The sequence below is a fragment of the Rutidosis leptorrhynchoides genome, chromosome 11 (assembly GCF_046630445.1).
Source record: "Rutidosis leptorrhynchoides isolate AG116_Rl617_1_P2 chromosome 11, CSIRO_AGI_Rlap_v1, whole genome shotgun sequence".
Taxonomy (NCBI): Eukaryota; Viridiplantae; Streptophyta; class Magnoliopsida; order Asterales; family Asteraceae; genus Rutidosis; species Rutidosis leptorrhynchoides.
Genome location: NC_092343.1, coordinates 156,458,170 through 156,465,930, shown reverse-complemented (window position 1 = coordinate 156,465,930; position 7,761 = coordinate 156,458,170). Strand labels below are relative to the sequence as shown.

General features: G+C 35.3%; 1 pseudogene; it reads left to right on the top strand.

The window, feature by feature from the left end:
* Positions 1 to 1,503: 1,503 nt before the first annotated feature.
* LOC139875111 (NAD-dependent protein deacylase SRT2-like) overlaps positions 1,504 to 7,761 on the top strand; it is a 54,366-nt pseudogene continuing 48,108 nt past the window's right edge.

Below are 7,761 nucleotides of genomic sequence, written 5' to 3'. Positions count from 1 at the left end.
TTTCAATTAATCAAGTCTTAACAAGTTTGATTGCTTAACATGTTGGAAACATTTAATCATGTAAATATCAATCTCAATTAATATATATAAACATGGAAAAGTTCGGGTCACTACATCGTTAGCATGATGGATATTTGGATCTTAAACCATTATCACTCTGTCGTTTTAATTGTATCAACTCAAGTTCATGATGTATTAGTTTTACAAACACATCATGAGGGGGAGAAAAGATAAGTTGATACTAACGCACGAAGATATTTCATGTGATGACAATCAATCAAATTCTTCCTCATCAACTCAAGAACTTCACCAATACAAGTTTTGCAAAGACAATTCAATATCAACATCAAATCAAGATCTTCAAAACCAATGAACAACAACAACAATCGTGCCTACCAATGAAACAAGCTTCCGCACCAACTCTTTGAAGATCTTATCAAATCAATAACATTCAAAGAAACAAATATTGTCCAAACAAGGGGGAGCAAGAGAACGTAATGATTAAGGGGGAGCAAGATGCATCAATTTAGGGGGAGCAAAAGAAGCATTTACATCTCAAGCTTCATCATTAAGGCTCGCTCACATCAACAAATCAAGTCAATCCATTTACCCAACAACATTTCAAGAAAATCAGGAGATATTCAAAGATCAAGAGAATCTCCAAAAGAAGAAGATTCTCAACAACTCATCAACATGACATACAACAACATAACCATGAGATCAACAAAGACAAGAACTTCCAAAAGAAGAAGTTTTTCAACTAGTTCAACAACACATCAACTACATGATTTCTCATCACCAAAACTTTAAAGTTTATGAGAATTTCAAAAGAAGAATTCTCATCAATTCAAGATATCAAAATGATCAACAAATCTTTACCAACTACCATAAACAACTTCTTACAAGAAGACACAAGAGAACCTGACTTACATTTAAGACAAAAGCATCATCAACAAGCCTTCTAACAAGTCTTCCTCTAAAGTTCAAAGTCAAGAGACGATTAATCTCAAATCACATCTAAGGGGGAGATTGTTAGGTCTTTAAAATAGATGTAATTTGAGACTAGAAGCATTTTTGTAAGAGTGTGGTATGTGTCATATAAATACCACACTTAGACTATATTTTAGGCTTAACCCTTCACAATTACTCTCACCCTCACACCTTCACTTTCACACACTTAGCATATTCTCTCTAAACCTTGTAAACACCTCAACAATTGTAACTGATTGTATCATTCAGATTAACAGCAACATATTCAGATCCATAACATCTTCACCTTCATAAATACAATACATATACATACGGCATATACATACACACATACACGATCACATACATAATCATAAACATGAATTAGAGCAGAAATCATACTCTACAGAATATGAATGAAAAAGTATGGTGTTAGCCAAAAAGTCTCTTCTTGTTCTATTTTTTTTGGAGATAAGCCATCTCGAATCGGCCTCTATCTTTGAAGTTCGCGGTTGACTCGAATAAACCGTATCAATGGTGCTTTCATTGAGTCAACGTGAGTCCCTTGCGACTCTCGTTAAAAAAATGAACACTCTTATTGCTTCCTTTGAGTCCACAAACACTAAGCTTGACATGGTTTGTCACCGAATTGCGGCTAATAACCGTAAATTAGAAGCCATGACCAAGCAACTCTCGTCGCATTTCGCCACCACGAACCGCCAACTTGAAAACATTACTAATCAACTCACCACCCGAACCACAGCCTTCACCACATCCGACGCTTTCGAACCACCCAAACAATCCCTTAACATTAACCTTACCATCACGTTAACACCTATCCAACCCCTTGCACCGACAACACCACCCTCAAGCCCAAACTAATTGAAACTGATGAAACCATTCCCACTTACATGGAGGTCTCACATACTGTTGAACACGTCCCTTCCAAAACTTACATTCCAATAACCACTAACACATCCACCGAAACCTTCGTTACTCAATTCCTCGCCTTATCTCATCCTACACTACACGGTACCGTATCCACACGTTCTCCACATGTTACGAGTCACATCATGGGTGACGTTACCACTCTCGTCAACTCCGGTTACACCACCAAACCACCACAGTTTGTAGTTCTTCAAACTGCACATGAACCCGATTGGAAGATTCCGATGATGTTGCGGTTCAAAAAGTTATGGCTGTTTGTCGAGAATGGGTGCTCGTTTATACGACCGCCCCGCAAACCACCTTGGAAGATTTCTCCAACCTTGAGGACAAGGTTAATTTTCAACCGGTGGGTATTGATACGGTCATCAATTTTAGAAGACGTTTGTGTTGGTTACAAAAGCACGATGAAGTAGTTTTATTTACAGTTAGCATTAGTGGCAGTTTAAGTAGTAAATAAAAGGTTTGTATGCGCGAACATGGGTTGGTTACCACGTCCCACAACATGATCTAGTATCATTAATTGTAGCCAGTAGTGATTCAGTGGTTAGACATGTTTAGAAGTTGCAGTTAGTAGCCTAGTTTCTTACTATAAATATGTTATCTTTTTATTAGAATGAATATGAATGAAAAAGTTTGGTGTTAGCCAAAAAGTCTCTTCTTGTTCTATTTTCTTTAGAGATTAGCCATCTCGAATCGGCCTCTATCTTTGGAGTTCGCGGTTGACTCGAATAAACCGTATCATCAATATTTAAAAAATTTGCTAAGAGAGGAGATAACTTTTTTACCTTTTGCAAAAAATCTCCTGCACAATAAATGAGATATAATCCCGATCCCAGTTCTACTTTTGACCAAGATCCCGTATTTGACCATTAATTACGCCTTAACTCCATCGTTGATCAATTATTACTAAAGAAAAAATAGGCCCACCAAAAAATAGGCCTCGTTGATCATTGCCCATTTTATGTCGGCCCTTCTTTTTAATAATTTCATTCTACAAAGTGGGTTCTTTATGGCCCAACATCATGTGGGATTTCTAGCAATGTTTTGTCAGGTTTAGCAGGGTGTTATTTTTCGTTTCTCTTCATTTTATGTCTTTCTTTTTAGGCTCACATGCCTCTTTCATTGTATTGTTTTTCTTCATCGTTTCGATGAAGGTTTTCTTTAAATATATATTAAATTTTCGCCGTAACAAAAAAAAATTATTACAAAAGAATCCCAACGCACAAGGGGGAGTTTGATTATAATACCATTATTCTATGTTGGTAGAAAGAAAAAATTGTTATTAAAAGTTACTAATCCTTTTATTTTTTATAATGTTTCCGGTACATATCCAACACACGGGTGAGGGGGAGATTGATTCTAGCGTCACCGTGAGTTGAATAGAGCTGGGTTCATGTCGGGCAAATCAAACAAGGCTTATGTTTAACTGAGTTCATGTCGGGAAACATAAAAACTTCTGACGAACCAAACAAGGTTCACGTTAAACTGGGTTCATGTCTAGAAAAAGAAACTTAAATATTTCAAGTGAACTGAACAAGGTTCAAGAATGAACTAGGTTCATGATTTGGAATCTGAATATCTCAGGCGAACCAAACAAGGTCCAAGTTAGACTGGGTTCATGTCTGAAAACTTAAATATTCATAGGCGAACCAGTGAAGGTCCAAGTTGGAATGGGTTCATGTCTATAAATTGAATACTTCTTGGCGAACCAATAAAGGTTCAATAACGCTTGTGTTCATGTCGGGAGCTTGATGATCGAGGCAAATCTAATGAGTTCAAGTCGGGAATCGGCTGAACAAAATTGAAGACTAGCCCGTGATTGACTAGTCAACTGAAGACCCCTCAATGATGTATTGGGCAAGTTGAATTGTGAAAATCCCACTATTCAACTTGAGGGGGAGTGTTAGAATACAACTATAAAAAACTTACATTTTATGGTATTTGACCTTTGGATCAGAGAAATCATATTCTCATCATGTCGTCACAAGCAAAAATAAGCGGTCAAAGTGGTTCCAAAATGTGTTTGGATTCATACCCCAACTAGGAATTAGCTGTTAGGCCATTAGTTGTATATAATCATGTTCATTTGTAACAGAAAACTTAACCAAATCTATACAAAATGTAGTCGTTAAAGCATTCTGCTCTCTTTTATTATTTTCAAGTTTATCATCTTAGTTCTCATACTCAATACATTATCAATAAACAAATTTATATTTCCGCATTATCAATTGTTAACATATATAACATATTTGTATTATAGTTTTTTTTTTTTTTTTTTATGTTTTATCATATTTTAAGGCAACAGACACTGTTTATACAGCTAACAAATATTGTAAGGTTCTGTTAGGTATCATGTACAGACGGTTTGCCGGATCTCAACTCCTGGCACCACTTTGGATGTGTTAAAAAGGTCCCCGATGCAGATCCACCAACCGATAAAGATGTCTATCTTTTGTACGAATTTGATGATAGAATGTATGTTCTGATGCAGTCGTATTTGGTGTTGTAATTGAATTTAAAAGCTCTTCAGTGTATGAAATGGTCTGATCGTAACCTGTGCAGTAACAAGGTTGTTGTTTTGACTGGAGCTGGGATAAGCACAGAATTTGAAGCAAGGACCCGATGGTGAGTGTGAAATCGATGAAAAATTCTAATAACTGGTAACATTTCCATTTTAGCGATGTGTAAATTACAAATTGAATTTACTAATTGACTTAATGTATCTATGTTTTTTGGTGATAATGTACCAAAGGATAGAGCGGTTGTAGCCATGGAACCTTCTGGTGGGTGTGATGCTTTCCTTGTTCTTGGTTCATCGTTCATGACTAGTCTGCTTGTCGACTTGTCAGATACAAATGTTCATGCAACTTTATGCGACCTAAATGTTACTTAACTTTGGTACTTTTTTGTGGTTTGTTTTTGATTAATTGAGAAATATACATGATTTGTACAGACCGGCTCATGAGGCTGGTGCTGCTACAGCAATTATAAAATAGGCAAAACTCAATGTGATGATATTGCAGAATTTAAAATTAACCCGAGACTAGGAGAGGTATTTCGTACCGGAAAATCATTTTAGTGTGAGTTAAGCATTTGATTATTGTGCGGTTGGAACCTAAAGTTTAACAAACTGTGATGCTGACTTCATCAATTTCTCTTGGCACGATGTTTTGGTACAAGGTATCTGTTCTACATGTTCTTTTATTTGACTATAGTCCTTATGTGATCTGAATCCTGTCGTTTTTGTTCTTGTTTTCTCATCTGATGTATGTGTGTATTAACGTTATTTTCCATTCATCGTAAATATGCAATTAAATTTGTGTTTGTATAAGCAATATCTAGAAATTTTATATGTATTATTGATACGTTACGAAATTCGTAACCGATCAATTATGTATATTTCATTCAAACAAATCAACGTATGAAATAGTTGCTTCATGGATGTATGTTGATAAAGTATCAAGTATCATGCAATGTTCATTTGATTTCATTGTCTTGAAGTTTAATTCGCCAGCAGTTAATTTTGAGCTGCAGAACTATATGAGCGAGTTAAGTATGAACCATTGAATGACAACATTCAAACGACATACACTTTAAGGACAAATATGGTGTCTCTTTTGAGTTATTGGATTGCTTTGTATAGTTGCGTTATGCAAGGGTGTTGCCATTTGATGTATATTGGTGCATAATAAAGATGTTGCGTGTGACTGCCTGAAATTGTCACAAAACACCCCCGGATAGGGCGCTTACAATTCGGGTAAAAGAACTCATATGGTAAGAGTAGCCTTGCTGACGAGGACATGCGATACAAAGCTGCCCGAGCTAATTAAAGGTACTTAATTGAATCTTCAAGGCTTAGGTGAAGCTCACTAAAATTTCACATTTTATACACAGATTTGAACTAGTTTTAACTTGTCATAGGACCCTTGACCAACGTGAAGCTGCATGATTCAAATTATGATCATTGTAAACCAAAAACTCATTTCTTACCAATAATTGACTTTATCAAAACATCAAAACATCAAAACATTATATACATAAGAGAACTAGAATTCTGCATCAACCAACTTTCCAATTTTATACATGGAAAATTAAAATAAAAATGACATATAAAACATGCAAAATAAAAATGACATATAATTATAAAATGCATATAATTTAAATATGTATAAATGAAGTGCAATGCAACTATAATTATTAATGATTATGGTTATGGATCCAAGAAAAGAAGCTCTGCTTTTGTGGAAGCTCTTAGGAACCGCATAACATCCTTAGCAAAGTTGTACTTTTCATGCGCATCGGCAGTTGCACTCGGTCGGATTGATATGTTTTCAAGAGTGGGAGAATGATCAAGTAAAAGCTTTATAAAGAGCAACAAGGGTCTTGATCTTTCTACATAAAAGATATTTATAGTTTTTAACCGGTTCAATGTCTGGTCCAAACAGTCAGACGTTTCCAAATAAGTTAAAGCTGGTTTCACATCCAAATCCACGTTACGAAGACCCTGAAAATACATTAAAAGGGTGACCCTGCATTGAATGTACCTACCTTAAATAGAAGCACACCCAACAAAGAAACACAGGAAAAAGATAGTTTATCTGACTAGTCACATTGATTCGTTCTAAGTAAGGTGAGTTTCGAAGAATGCATAAAACACCTTGAAGTTGAAACAAGTCACCAAAATTGAAGTTTTGTAAATTGAGAAACTTTAAACTATTAGCTGGGTGTGGAAGCCACTTGGGAATATTTTCTACAATAGAAAACTGTGAGAGTGAAAGTAAGACTTTAAGTTATCAAAGAAAGATATGGAAGACGATATAAAAGAATATATGAGAACTAACTACACACTGGAGAGATGTAACTTGGTGCATGCAACCAGTTTCAACATCTTAAGATGTGGTAAGTTGATGATCGTTCCATGCAAGTTAGCCCCAAATTCAATATTCCTGAGCAATAGATTTTCAAGATAGAGAAATCCTTGAAAATCGAGTGATGGTTTAATGATACAGTTTTCAAGTTCTAGCATTCTCAATTCTTGACAACGGAATAAATAACATGGGAGTTGATAACGTCGGTTTTTATTAATAAGGACGAGTTTTCTAACATCATCTCTTGACAAGGATAAAATCCATTGATCGACTTCTTGGAAGCTATCAAGAACCATGTTTGGTATGTGAAGATGTAACTTTAACAGAGGACCCTTTAGAAAGTTAAAGATTTGGTTTGTGATCCTAATAAACCCATTATGACCAAACGCTTCATTTTTGGCTAATGTTTCTGAGAAATGTCTATCAAGAACCAGTGAACTCAATGTGGTCCATTTGTACGCCCACTTTTTTGATAAAGCGTGTCCTCACAGCATCTTGAACGGGGAGCTTCTCTAAAATCGAGTCAATCAAATACTCTGGCAAAACCTCCTCTCAGTATTGTTATCTGTCATTATTCAAGAAAACAAAGACTGGTTTATTCAAAAGGAAAACAAGTTCATCATTATACATAAAACAAGTTGACATAGCTAATACTCTTGAATTTTGTTACTGTATATTATAAATGAACTTGTCAATAACAGGATACCTGACAAAAATAAATACAGTACTTTTTTTCTGCAATTATTGATGGTTGAAAGCATTTTTCTTAACTTTCTTAATAGTATGGCCCTGACTATATAGTTCGGAGTAACATTTTCTATCAATCATCAGAATTGAACATTCTCCTTGCAACATACAATGGAATGATAGTCAAAATATAAGCAATGAAATATTGAAGGGAAAGGTAGAGATATCAACACACATCTCAAAGATAGAAAACGAGGCGACTGCATGAATAAAAAAAGTAGTCAACAAA